General features: G+C 37.8%; 1 long non-coding RNA gene across 1 annotated transcript in view; it reads right to left on the reverse strand.

Annotated features, from left to right (window-relative positions):
• Positions 1-6,050: 6,050 nt before the first annotated feature.
• LOC134558089 (uncharacterized) overlaps positions 6,051-15,146 on the reverse strand; it is a 110,584-nt gene continuing 101,488 nt past the window's right edge. The window contains exon 3 of the long non-coding RNA XR_010082281.1: positions 6,051-9,008. This is a non-coding gene — a long non-coding RNA (uncharacterized LOC134558089). The remainder of the gene's footprint in view (positions 9,009-15,146) is intronic.

Raw genomic sequence — 15,146 nt, forward strand, 5'->3', positions numbered from 1 at the left:
GATAAGAAGTCATCTAGTCATAAATGATTTATCTAAAAGATTCTATCTGATCTGAGACTAAGCTTCACCCAGCTGCATTAGGAAAGGAAAGCATGTAACAATTTATAAATTTCACATACTGTAGTACTTTAGAAAATATATTTATGTTCTATATTCTTTACATATATCTGGACTGGATTTTGAGAGCTAACTCAAAGTAAAATCAGATTTTTAAAATGTTTGTTACAAAGCCCTTCCTTAAAGTCTGGTATTCATTTCCAGATGATATCCTGTATTTAATAAGAATTGTTAATATTGTCTATGTAACATAATTACAAAACTGTACTAAGATGTGGCTCTCAAAAGAAGTGTCCTTTTCATCTTCATTCCTGCAGTGCAAGTAGGATGTGCATCACATCAAAACTATCTCTTCAATTGCCATTTTGTTTACAGCATAGTCTAAGGCAGTGACTTTGAAATGAAATGCAAATAGGAAGAAATTTAGAAAAACAAAAAACATCTGATTTTTTAAATTTGTCCTGTTCCTCTGGTGCTTGACCTTCCTGGAGGTACTGGGCTATCACACATGAAGACACCATTTCTTTCATACTAATTATTCAATTCAAATGCATTTACTTTATTTTCAGGCTGCAGTTTAGTATCTGTGTTGGTAAGTAATCTAAATTCTTCTCCAAACTCGCTCTAGTGGCAAGGCCAAACAAACCAATTGCAGAAAATACCCCTCCAATGCAATTTCTCTCTAATCCCTCAGAGTTTACTGAATGTGCATGCATCACAATTTGTATTTGGAATTTCACAATTAGGAGGGAAAAATAATTGAGTCAAACTACCCAGGTGAATTCTGAAAAAACATTTCTAAACAACCAATTTTGATATTTCCTGGTTAGCCTGTTCCCTTGGGACACTGATGATGGTAACGCAATATATATCAAGAAAGTTTTAAGAGTCTTTTTTATTTCAGTCTCTGTTGTGCCAGATACTGGTTATACTCAAATCCCACAGCAATCAATGGGAGGAGGGCATTCCATACTGCATAGGACACATGGGCAATCCAAGTCTGAAGCATATGTTTAATTTCAGTCAGTCCTACCTTAGGTGTCTCCTACCTCATGCCAAGTTCTCTGTGCACCCCCAGAGAAGACAGCAAAGCAGCTGAAGAATCACAGGGTTTCTTCATGAAGAAGTTTTCAAAGAATGCACATGGAAATTCTCTGTGAGGGAATTTAGAGCTAAAAAAATGTGCAAAGCAGTGCAGGAAGTAGAAAAAAAAAACAGTGGAGAAGAGCAGCAATGCATAAACATTTTAACCCAAATCTTTCCCTGTGACCCATGTAGAGAACAGATGTGGACAAGGATTGCTGTGAAAAGGTACCAGTATGACCACAAGCATTCACATTAACCCAAATGCATTTATAATTGATTTCAGGCTCTAAGTCCTGTAAAAATTTGCTCACATGAGTACTTGTATTCTTCTATAAGCTATCTGACCAATTATAGCCCCAAATACCAAGCACTGATATCCCTCACTCACTGGAGGACTGAGAGTAATTCCTTCTGACTTCAGTAGCGTGGGAACAAGGTGCTTCTCCTGCTTCCTGATTTTAAACTTGTAACCTGTTTCACAGACACTACTGAATATAATAACATTTATAGTCAGCTTGGTAAATGGTCCTCCATATTTCAGCAGAATAACTATATCCAGTCTGCTATGCTTCACAGAGAAGGAAGATTGTAAGGCATTTCAGTTAATTTTGCTATGAATGGCATTAACTGATGGTAAACCTTGAAGAAAAATTAAGAATATTTGCAAAATAATTAGATCTGAGGAAGAGGCTTCCTCTGAAATAATAATTTTCTTTTAACAAAGAAAAAATTCTTATCATATGAGCTGGACAGGTCTTTTCCTGTAGTTTTCAGACTCTGATGTTTTATTGACCAAACTCCTTGTTTTAGACTTGAGTTCATGTTCTGTGAGGAAGTACAAGTGGTAATTATGCAAGTCTTTCCTTCCCTGTCATGACCAACATTCACAAGGGAGATTTACAACCTTCAGCTTTCAGATACGGAGACTGGTTGTTTAACTTCAGAGAGAACAACTCTGACATGGTGAATAGCATCAGAATTGAAACAAATCCTCTAGAAACCAGCTACATGGACAGTCCTGGGAGTTAATAATTATGGTGGAGGGTTTTGCCTCTTCTTTCTCCTGTAAGCTGCAAGACTGTTCAGTATTTAATTTGTTTTAGAAAACAGACTCTTAAAAAAAAAAAAAGCATATTACTTCTCTAGGCAATAGCAGACCTACCTTTAGCAATAGCAAAGTAACCAATGTACTAAATGATATTTTTTTAAATTGTAACAAATCCAGTGAGATATGTGACCATAATGTAAAGACACCACAATGAAAGATTGTGTTGAGATTTGGTAGGAATTGAGTGCTGGCCTAGATATGCAGTCAGGACAACTATAGACAAAATACATTATAAATGAACTTCAGTAATGAGACTGAAGATCTATTTTTCTATCACAAAGCATTCAAAAAGTCAAGCAGTCTGTTCATCTGACTTACATTTAGCTGGAATTTTGATATATAGAGGAAACAGTTTGGCCCCATGCTCCTGTAAATGTACACATTTGCTTCAGAAAGAAGAAATTTAATCAATGGTCTTTCATTTCACTTCAGTAAAGTTTGAATTAGCCCCTTAATGTACATGCTTATCATGACTGACAACAGTCCTGCCTTCACACATTTGGTTGATCTAAGCCTGGAGAAGGTGCAGAGGGCAGGAGAGCTGTACAAGGAATAGGGCTGGTCTGTAATGGCTGCATTTTTGTGACCTTTTGTGGATGGTAATAAGGATCTTTTTATTAAAACAAAACAAAACTGCAAGAGCTTGGGGGCAAATCTATGTTCTCTTTTGGCCTGTGCTAACCTCTAATCAAAATCTGGCTATTTTAAAAAAAATGTACTTCAGCTGTTTTTCTTTATTTTTGGAAGTTTAAAATGAAATATAAAGCCCATAATAAAATGCATATGAGGACATGAATCAATAGACGTGAGAACTATACAGCCATAGAGATCTTCATTAGCAAGGGTGTTCTACTCATGAAATTCAGAAAATGCTCTTATTCACTTGAATGCATGTTGTTGTTTATGTCATTACTTATTTCTATGGTAACCAAAACAGTAAAGACAACAATATTAGACAAAAAGAAAAAAAAAACCAACCAAAACAAAACCCACACCCCAACCTCATTGCAAAAGGAGACAACTAAGAGCCAAAACAGAGGTGTTTAGATGATGGTGTAATTTGCTATAATAACTGTTTAACCACATATTTGGCAAGCCCTGGATAACTCACTTATGAGTAATGCATTTGTCCAAATTGTATTCAAATAAAAAGTAGTTACTATGCTCCACTATCATGGGTTCTGCACAGATATTTCCTCTCTATCGATTTTCCCACAGCAAGAAGGCTTCTTGCTGAACCCAGGTTAGCTGTGGATCAGTGCTGATTTCTCTTGTGCAGCCTCTGAGAAGCCGGTTAGGTGCTCTGGAGCCACATATCATCAGTCCATTGCTATCTGGAGCTATCTCACTTCCTTGCGCAGCCTCCCACTCGCCTCTCCCCCGTCTGCTCCATCTGGAGGGAGCTTGGCTGCTCTCCTCCAGCCCCGGCTCCCCAAGTGCACGACAGCTGCAGCTGCCAGAACATCTGCTGTCTCCTGGCCTTGCTGGGGTGAGGACGAAAAGCACGGCCTTTTTAAAGTTGGACACTCGCCTCCATTTGAAACGGAATCAGTTCAAAGTTCTTCTTTTTGTCCTGAGACTTGCAGCTTCGTGGGAGTAGACAACTGTCTGTAACACAAATTCAAGTGCATGTTTCAAAGGGATACAATGCATTGTCTTTAGGATGCACTGGCTTTGTGCCTGCTCTTCCCCTTCACCTGTGGAGATTTGGGGTTAGAACAGTCTCATTCTGAAGAAAGAGTCACTTTCAAGAGCAAAGAGTGGAAGGAATGCAAACCCAAACAAAATTAGTCCCTGATTCTGCAACTGCATCCATCAAGGGTAGGCTTCTACTGCACCAGTGTCTCCAGCCTCCTACAAATGCTGAAACAATGTGCCCTAAGCTATTCCTGATGAAGGCAGAGGTTGCCTCTTGTCTGAAAAGGTGCATTTGAAGAAGAGGTATCTTATTTGGAAAGTTATGAGCATGAAATAACATAACTGTAATTTTACAGGAAGAAAATCTGCACAGCCGCCCCTCATCAGCTGTACTTTTCATCTGTGGGTCAAATCATGCCCTGGCAAAGTGCAGAGCTCCCACTGACTTCATAATGGGAAATGTATTACTTATTTAGAGCTGACTTGCTTTATTTAGAATGATTTAATACTCTGGTTATTAAAAGTTTTGTGGTTTGGAGAATGAATATCAACAGGTGACACAAGCCCTTCTTTGCCACTCAGTTCTGTGCTTTCTGACAGCTTTCAGCATGGGGCAGGACCCAGTGTGTGCTGGTTAGTGAGGCTCTTTCAGGAACAAATCCTGGACCTTGAGCACTGTGTGAACAGCCTGGGATGCAGTAGGAGTTCAGCTTTATGCAACTCGTGCTGGCATGGAGCTATTTGAGACTCTCAAAATGTGTCTTAACTGACATGTTGGCTTGAAATGCAAGCTGACACAGCTTCAACCCCTGACTGTCCCCCACTGTTTATACTTCTGCTTGCTCAAACCTTGAGCTACCCGGGCTCAAGTCTGGAGTGAACAAACAGCCTCTCTGAGGAGGAAACCTCAAGTTCAGAAGAGCTTGATCTTTAATCAGGTTCTCTCAGAGCTGGAGGAGTTCTTGACAGTATGAACTCAAACTTCAACATTAGTGATGTCCCTGCACCCAGAGCTGCCCTCTGGGGAGCTCCCAACCTCTGCAGCACTCACAGACACAAACATGCTGGTCCTGCCCCTCCCCTGGGCTCCTCACAGCCGTTTTTTACACAGGAAAGATCCCTACTGAGAACCATCTTACAGAAAATGGGCTTTAAGGGCCTTTGACAGCTTCCCCAAATCCACTGTGGTCCTCTCCAGCTCCTTAGTAAGACACATTGGCACGTACTGTCCTTGTCACCAGGTAGGGAAGCAGGAGCTGCCTTTAAAGCAGGAAGTGATCAACACTGAAAGTGGAATCAAAAATGTGTCTCCAACGGGGTGGGCAGCCCCCAATACAGACACCAACAGAACACAGAACAAGCTGCTTCAAATAGTTGTGCAGGTTTGGAAAGAAGACAAATTGCTACTCAATTGGACAAATTGGAGCTCAAAGCTAAGCAGGCATAAGTAGAATAGACAATAAATATATATTTAGCTGTAGTGAAAAGTGAAACTTAATATCCTATGTTAGTGCATAGTACTTTCTTATGAAGAAAACTAATTTATAGGTAAAGAAACAGAGCTTAAAACTAAGAGACTGTGTTTTTAAATAAGCTAAGTAAAATGCATACTTACTTACCTTTTATTCTCCTGCTGTGTGTGCTCTGAGCTGGTCCAGGGAGTTCTATGAGGTAAGAAATTCCTGGTCAACAAAAGTTCCTTTTCTAAAAAAAGTGAACATAATGGAAATGGGGAACCACTTACCAGGCAGCTGAAAAAGGAGCTGACTGTGCAGTGAATTTCACACCTTATGGCTTTTGGTCAGTAAAGTACATAAACAAAATGTAATTTTCTATGCAATTACACAGGGTCACACAAGAATATTATGTTTTAGAAACCCACTCAAAAGCATATTGCTCTCTAAGAGCCCAATCCAGAAAATGGTTCCTCACTTTAGTAAAGCTGTTGTAAGCATTTCTGGGAGTCGGGCCTACGAGACATTTTCCTTTTCATGCTTTCTTAAACAGTTTATGTGATAGTAACAACAGGAAGATAAATTACTTTGAATGGTAGCAATTAGAGAAATAAGGAGTGTGATCCATTTACCATGTGGAAAACATCTCTCACACATTTTCCTACAGTCATTAAACCTGCTTTTAATGACACAACACTGATTTCAGAAAGAAACAAAGTTTATTTGATGAAAATAAACAAGCTGGTCAACACTAAATACTTTCCATACACATGATAACAATGTTATGAACTCTAAATACCTTGGTACTTTACACTTCTACAAGACATTAAATTACAATGACTGTCTAATACATGCCCACTGGTAATTTCTAGGAATTCCTTAGTTTCATATCAATGTCCTTAACCATATATCAATATCACAATCCAGAACATGCCACTCACTTGAAAAAATTATTACAAGAAGCACTATCAAATGAGGATCTAAGGTAAATAGGGGATACTGACCCATTGCTGCAGAACATCACATTCAAATGTCACCCTACACACACAAAAGAAACTTTGAGGATATAATTTGTGTCAACACATCTGAGGTCTTTTCATAAACACTGTTTGAAAAGGAAATTGACACCCACTTTCAAATGAAAGTCAATGTGCAGGTACGTGCATACTGGATACACAAAAATTCATTAAATACAAAATTCATACTGGACATTTAAATGAAAGAAAGAATGTGCAGTACGAGACTGATCTCACTTGAAAATAATAACCATTATCTTAAATGTTAAGCAAAGGTTGGTTTGCTTCATTACACTCAGAAGGGGGAAAAAGAAATCTACCAAGCATTGCTCAAATAAAATATTTCCCAACATCACAGTGTTTATTGTAAACCCCGAGATTCTGTTTTAGGATATGAAAAGATTTTTTCCAAACATCACATGAAATGAAAAGAAGGAGAAAAAAAATCAAAGCAAGAAAGAAAAAATCAATGTTAGACAAGTTTTTCCTCTTTAGGGGCTAAATTTTAGGCCCTGATAAAAGTTTAGATCAATACTCATACCAACATGAGTGGGGCAAAAGTGCCCCTAAAATAATATCTGTGACAAAATTGGCACATACATATAAATATCTAACTATACAGCTTTGTATCTGTGACCCTATTTCCCCCCTAGTTTATATCCTACTTCAAGTATTCGGTTGCAGAGTTAAGGTAAAGACCTGATTGTAAGAGACACAGACGATTGTCCCCTACTGCGACAACAAATTTGAGAAACCAGTTTTGTTGTCTGAGTTTCCAAGTGCAACATTTGTCATATGTGCTAAATATACTCCCAAAAGCTTTGCTGTTTCAAAAACAAAGATCTAAAATGCCATTGATAGTTAAAGGACAAACTTTTTAAACATGAATGAAATTCGGATTATCTATGCTATGCTAATTCTATACATTTTATTCTATTTACTGAAGACAGTAACATCCAGCAGGACTCCTGCTCAAATAAATTGCTCTTTGATTGCACCGAGGATCATGATACAAATAAAATATCATCTCTAGACAATAATTGTAAGGGGATTACTATGTATGGCTCATGTAGGATGTTTAGGGTTAATTGCACCACAGGTTCAAAAAATAATTTTTCTAAATTCAGTGCAAGACTTTAGGAGTATCCATTTAGATTTTTTTCTTTTTCTTTTTTTTTTTTTAACAGCAGCAAAGAAAAACTACTAAGGATTAAGGCCACCCATGCTTAAATTTATTGTTTGTCCTTTAAAAATGCAAATATTCTATTTCCACTGCCATCAGCATGGAAGCATTTCTTCCATGGACAAAAAGATGCCTCAACAAAACAGCCCAACATTTGCACATGTTTTCCAGACTGACTGAAAATGTTTGTGGAGTCAGAAGGAACCTCTCCTTGAGAAGTGATAGAGATCTGACTGTCAGTTAAGAGTCTCTTACTGAATGTAATGACTTCACATTTTTATTTTCCCTTGCATGTGCTTTAAATTTATTTTACTAGACACATTTTGTTGACACAAACAGCCTTCAAGTGCTGTTTGTTCATTGGTATTTTCTTTAACATCTAAGATTCATTGGGGTCCATGTTGGAGACTGTTTTCCAATGCAGAGAACAATAACAAACAGTTCCACATTTACAGGAGACCTAGTGCATATACTGTATTCACAGCAATATTATCTTTGTTTTTCTTTGTTTCTTTAAGAGTCCCAGCTTTTATTGTTGAAAACATGTATGCATTTGGATGGTAAAAGGTTGATACATCCTTGTGTACATGTCCATATATTTACACACATACGTATTTATATACACCTCAAGCTTTTACCATCCAGGAATAGATACATCTTGTATATAATCATATATTTATGTTCAAATTAGATGTCCTATGCATTGTCAGAGACACACACCATATTTTCATAAAACTTTGTCATCAGTTATTAGTACCAAAAATTGATTTCATTTCCAACCTGGCCCAGAGCTTAATACCGGTTATAGTATCAATATTTGGTTTTGGTTTGGTTTTAATTTATATTATTTTATCAGTAGATAAAAGAAAACAGAGGAGGGTAACGGCTTGATTTTATTTTTTGGAAAAGCCTGTATCTAACTGGGGGTAAAGTTAATGCCAACACCCTTATATAGCATTTTACTAATATCTCTTTGATAATCTAGTGCAAAATAGAAGTGATACTTTAGAACAGACTAGGTAAAATCAGCAAATGCAGATACCATATCTAAGGGAATCTGAATTACCTATTAAAATCAAAATTAATTTAATTTACCAAAAATTAGCTAAATAACCTCTTTAACTGAACTTCATGAAACAATTATATTCTGAACAGATGGTTTCTTTGTAAAAACAGAGTAACTCACAAGACCCAGTAAAGACAGAAATGAAGCTCTTAAAGTTTCTGCTTGAGTCTCCTTCATTATTTTCCAAAGTATCTAATTTCACAATAGACTACAAGAAATAATGGAGAAAATGCTAATTAATGCAGCATTTCAATAGATATCAACCTTAGCATTCATTTTCTGCATCTGTGATCTTCTCCAGAATATCATGGTCATGTTTGGAGATCCAATGCAATAGATTATCATTGTTACCTTCCAGTGCTACAGTTTTTTCTTCCTTTTTCACTAGTTCCTCTGACAACTGTAACAAGGGAAAAAATATTCCAATTAACAACATGACTGTAACATCCAGAACATCTTAGTTCTCATCTAATCAAGATTCTCATACATATGAGTGGAGATAGTCCTTTTCTAGGGGCTGAGGATTAAGTAAGGCATTTAAATTCAGTTTGAACTCACTTGCATTCATAAGGAGGCAGTTAATTTTATTGCTGATTTGTATGACACGATTCCCCCTATATAGGAAATATTTTAGACTTCTAAGATGTCAAATTCTGTTGTGCTTGTGATTCTGTAAGCAGGGAGTTTTCTGATCTTGTCTATAAGCAATGTAACTTTTAAAGGGAAATGCTATTAACAAAATTAAATATTTTTCTGTGGGAACCAAGGGAATCATTCATTTATTTTCACTCAGTTCCATGGCAGGTGGGAATGTGTCGTACCTATACCAGCCTTCCAAAATTGAAGCACCGTTTTCCTGTCATATTTTAAGCACTTTAAGTTCACTTTGATTTGCAGAACAGTTGAGAAAGGTTTTATGGATACAAGAGCTCAGATTTGCAGAAGTTAGAACACACAGCAATGTGTTAGGAGGTTTTCAGCCACACACCCACTAATCTCAGGTGCTCTGCCTGGCTTGGCTGGCACTGCCGAAACCCAGGGGACTACATGAGGGAGCTGGGTCAGCACAGCTCAGCCAGCGGGAAGAATCTTCCTGCCTTCCACCCACTTTGGATGAGACTCTGATTGTGACTACAGAGTGAGGCCTCAATGATTTTTTTGCTACTTTAATTGTACTCCAAGCAAACAGCACAATATTCTTGAACAGAGAGCAGTGAATTGGTCTTATTCACATTATCTGTATATCAGATGAGTGGGAGGAATTAAATTATTCCTTTAGAGGGCAGATGTTCATTTATCCACCGACTTTGTCTCTAGAAAATGTGAAATGCATTATGTATGGGATTCTCCATTATTGCCCTTCCATTTATGTAACCTTAAAAGTTTCCAAAACATCCAATCTTATGAAAAAGAATTAGCCGTACAATGCTTAGGGTTTTGTATACAGCTGAAAAGTTTTGTTTTTTAAATAGAACTACTTGACTAAAATTCCCCTTTAAAATTTCAGAATCTAGTACTTATCAGATAAATTATTCTGTGAGTAAAGTGAAACACTGTTTACAGAATAAATGATCATATTATTTTAAATCCCTATTTTCAAGTTCACATCTTGCTGGAAAGCACACATAACAGTTTATACCATACAAACTTAGAATAATAGTTTTCCTTTTGCAGTGAGAAGTTGGTACAATTCTTCTGGTTAAAACACTTAGGGACTAATCCAAAGCCCACTGAAATGTGGAAAGGTTCCCACCGATTTTAACAAGTTTTGGATCTGGCCCTTGAACAGTCTAAAAATGACTTCTGCAGAGCTGGAAAGCCAGGGAGTTCCTAAAGTAGATCATGTTACTACTTCTGGCACATAAAATCGTTGCAAACTTTTTATGAAAACTGTAAGTCAGTGCATGCATTACGTTTGGTGAACTGTGCATAGCTCCCATTCTTTTGTGTGCTGAGAATTTCTTAATCACCATTCAAAGAGATACTGGGGCAGAGGAATCACACCTATAAATTAATGAGGAGAGCACATTCCAGAAACTGCAGCACAGTAATGCCAAGGTTTTTAAACTAAAATGTAATCACAGAAAATTTTAATGTAGTTGCTATTTTACAAGCTGGAGTTCCTCTGCAATTAACACTTTTATGCTTGGAAAAAATAAGAATCCAGAATAAAGTGTTGAATCTGAGGATTGGAAAGCAGCAGCAAAGCACAAAATGCACTCCCTCTCCAGCCTGCTCCTCAGATTTTCATTGGGGTTTTACTAAGAACGAAAGCCCCCAAATAAACCTCACCCACTTAATCAACCCACCCATTCATCAGGAAACCATATATGTATTGGAAGTGTAACAAAAACTTGTTCACCACAGGTAGGAAATGCAAAGTATTTCTCAAGTAAGTCGAATAAATATTTTAAAGGATATTGCTGTCAAATTCCAACTGAGGTTGAGTAAATTAAATTTATATTTGTTTCTTCAATGCTGTACTTGGTAAAAGTCACTGAACCTCTAAAACAGAAATAAAGTTTGGTAACATGCATTGGGCCTGAATTCAGCAGTGCTCCAGCTGAAATTAACATCTTATGAGTCTGGCACCTCTGTCAATCCGTTAGATACCGATCAATGAAAACAGCAGAAGGATGTGAAGATATAACAGTGTAGTAGCCCACAAATATTTGTTCAGATTGTTTTTCCTTTGGATAAAGACACCTGCCTGATTAGTACTTTTTAGCTCCAATCCTTTCCTCTCAGCAGTGATTTGCAGAAACAAGCTGGAGAGGGTGGGTAAACACAAAGGGGTTAAAGGGGAAACTGTTTAATAACAGTAGTAAAATGCAGGCTATTTTTGACATCTGGGTTAATGTCCATTATGCTCCATATGCTTTCCAAATGTTTGCAACAAGCACCCAGATACAAAAACAGATACCCATTCACATAGGCTTAAATTGCCCTCTCCTAACCTGTTACACATGGTACCTACATAAAAGGCCAACAACTGATATGGTAATTAGTGAGTAAGAAAGAGAGGGAATAGACACTTTATTGCAGGGAACTGGTATCTAACCAAATGTTAGTAGAGAAGGATATCATTAATGAAAACCTGTGAGGGCTATTTCTGCTCCCTATTCTATGACAAGGCCTCTGTACTTAGCATGTGACATCCTTGAAAAATCTGTCACGATGAATTCCTCAGTTTCCTTCTCCAGACTTATTCATCATTACTGCAATCACAGTACCAACAAATGATGGGAAATTATTTCATTTTCTGGAAACAAGTAACTAGACTGGAATAAGGCTATAACTCATAAAGTCTTTCTCAAGTGATGTCCTGGGATTTGCCTGTGCCTCTTGCAACAACATAATGTAAATTATAGGAAGGAGAAAAAAAAGCATTCTCAATTTTTACCTTTGTGGAAAACCATGAAAAGAGTGACTCCATTAACAAAGACAAAGTTCTGACACTCTAAATTCTATCCCTGCCACCAGCCTATTGTGGGACTAAGGAAAAAGTGATTTCATTTTTTCTGTGCTTAACTTGCTCTTTGCTACAGCAGGCGTAACATCAGGCTCCTCACAGGAATTTGCAAGGCTTAATGTTTGTAATGTGCCTTAAGAGTCCTGGATGAGTGCTAAGTATTATTATTTTTCAGTTCCTGCATTTGATTAAAACTGAAATAACACAGTAAAAATTAAATTAATATATTAAGTTACAAGTAAAGAGCAAGCATGTGGTTTGTGGAGCTACTTGTAACACTTTTTATACGAACATGTATTACAGAGTAGGTGATTCCCAAAGTCTGTACTGACATGTACCATGTGGGCATAACTTAACAACTGAAAAACCCCCCAGAAGTTTGATTCAGCCAAAAATCTGTTTGTGGCTTCTGTGTGAGCTGTGTCAGAGCTCAGGCCAGTGGGAGCACTATGGGCTGCTTTCCCCTGGCCCTGAAGTGCAGTTGCAAACACAGTCACAGCTCAGATATTTGCAACTCAGCACAAGCAACAAAACTGGGTAGCACAGATCTACTGGAGCCCTCGCCACTGCAAAGGCCCCTTGACACAGGAGGTGACAATGGCATGATATGTGCTGTTTGAACCTCCCTGTCACTACAGCCCCAACAATAAATACTGGTTTTTCTACTTCCTCCTGGCCTAACTCTTGAGGAAAGAAAGAAAACCCACTTCTCACATTCTGAAGAACACAGTAACCTGTTAAAGCCTGTTATATCGACATGGAAATCTCTGATGAGGAGGGCCAAGAAGAAAAATAATTAAGGCATAAATTTGTATCCAACCTACGTAGAAAATTTTCAATGCTGAGATGCCAAAGACACCTAAGACACTTGTTGAGCAGAGTGAAAAGGTAAAATCTAGTTTAAATTTATAGCATTCCTTCAGTGTCCCTCTAGGAGTTTGGCTTTTTGCCAGTGTTCCTTGTTAAAAATTTGTTAAACGTGTTTGGCATTAATGCAAACACAAAGTGCTCATTTGTTACAAATTCTATTGGAATGCATTCATTTAAGGCAATGAAGTAGTTACCAGAAAAGAAAAAATGTTCATTAAGTACATTTTAAAAATACAATGATGTATGCGGTGCATAACTATGGCGCCCCAGTGGCTATATAAATATCTGACAGAATAACCACAAGTTGTGTTTGGTTTGAAATTGGAATCTCTTAAACATAACTGATAGAACAAAAACTGGTTTTGTTTGTTGTCAAAACTGATGTTAGTCTTTCTTGTTTAGATCTAGTTATAATAACCAAAGTTTTGCCATACAATTTTTTTACATGTCAAATCAATAAAGCCCACAGGTTAAAGTAATGCTCAAGGAAGTTTCTTGATTCAAAAGGTAAGTGCAGCACTGCACATTATCTGGAGAACACTGGACACAGAAAGTAAACACCCTGCTTGGAGGAGAACAAATTTTTGTCATTCTTAAAAACTCCTCTTAAGGAAATGTTACCTGGGAGATCTGCAACTGTCTGACAACATTCAGGTTCACCTCAGCAAAAGGTGTCTTGCTCTACTCGTTTCAGAAAATAAAGAGCTCAGACCTAGTTTACAACATCCCAATAACAAATCCCTCTTTTATAATAATGTGAAATATCCCTGGTAATGATAACTCTTGATATTGAATAAGCAACTCTGAGGTCTATTTCTTAGATGTTAGAAAATATCTTCTTAGCTACATTGTAAAACTAAAACCGTTTTTCTCTTTATTTTTTCAATGGTTTATAGCTACTTACAAAAAAAGTTTCAAAATTATAAATACATAAGTAAAACATATCTAAAATAAAGATCCAGAAACTGTGTGATTTAATTAAATATTGAAAGGTTCACCAAAAAAAAAAAAAAAACCACCAAAAAAACCCACAAGCATAAAAAGTTATTTATAAAGACAGAATTAACTTTGCTCCAATTTTGGCAAAGAAATTATTTATCCCATTTGTTGCTATTTATGTTTTCAATTCATTACACAGTAAACTTCAGAAGGATCTGCAGCTGCTGGTAGAATCACTGCACGAATGTGATGAACTTTCCATATTGCTGTAATGCCAGAATTGTTAATCTTACTTAGGGATAAAAGCAGATACCATTGGGATGAATAAAATCAAATGGATTCAAGCCCTCTAGACAGTAAGAGTCCTTCAAAACTACTGTACAATTATATCATAAAATTAGATTAGGTTTATGAACCTTGAGACTATTTGGACAAGGATGCCTTTTCTCCTGGGAGTGTTAATAAATCAAAATTAGACAATTGCTACATGAGTTAAAAGATAGCTATTTTTTTCTTAGAACCTTTTTCTTTTCAGAAAACAAGTCCTATCCCAGTCAAAGCTCTTCAGAAATATGAGAAAACTCAGTACATATCCTTCAGTCTGTCACTTGGACACTGAACTACAAAGAGGGTTATAAGGAGCTTTAAGGATGGCTTCAGAGCAGGACTTTTCAATGGGCTGAGCTGGAGTGAAGATGATGGAAGTGTTTTTCTCCATCGATCGGAGAGCCCGGAGCCGCACGGGGGGCGGCTGGGATTCAGCAGCACAGGGCACGGAGTTCTTTGGCAAGACCTTTCTGACTTCTAAAGATACCGCACATCGAGACCGTTGTTACTTCTTGTAGTCATTATTTAAATCGAATTGAAATGACAAGAAAAGAAGGATTCTTGGGTTTAAGTGCCTCAAACAGCGACGCTCCCAACGTGATCCTGAAAGCCGTCGATAGCAGGGATCACTTGGAAATTGGAAGGTGCCTTTTCCATCCCGACTGATGTGGAATGCCATTTATTCTCATGCGCGGGATTAATTAGGGGCCTTTTTTAGGTTTTTTTGAAGATCAAGGTTTCGCGTTTGGTGCTGCCTAATAACACGGTGTGCCTGCCCGCCACCTGGCCCGGCGCGGCTCGCCCGGCTCCGGTGGCGGCACCGCCTCGGGCCACGGCAAGTGCGGGCAGGAAACGCCGGCACGGCCGCGCTTAACCCGCGCTCTGCCGGCCCGGAGCCGGCCCTGCCGCCGAGCGGAGACCCTGCTGCTG

Source organism: Prinia subflava, chromosome 14 (assembly GCF_021018805.1).
Source record: "Prinia subflava isolate CZ2003 ecotype Zambia chromosome 14, Cam_Psub_1.2, whole genome shotgun sequence".
In the NCBI taxonomy this organism is placed as follows: domain Eukaryota; kingdom Metazoa; phylum Chordata; class Aves; order Passeriformes; family Cisticolidae; genus Prinia; species Prinia subflava.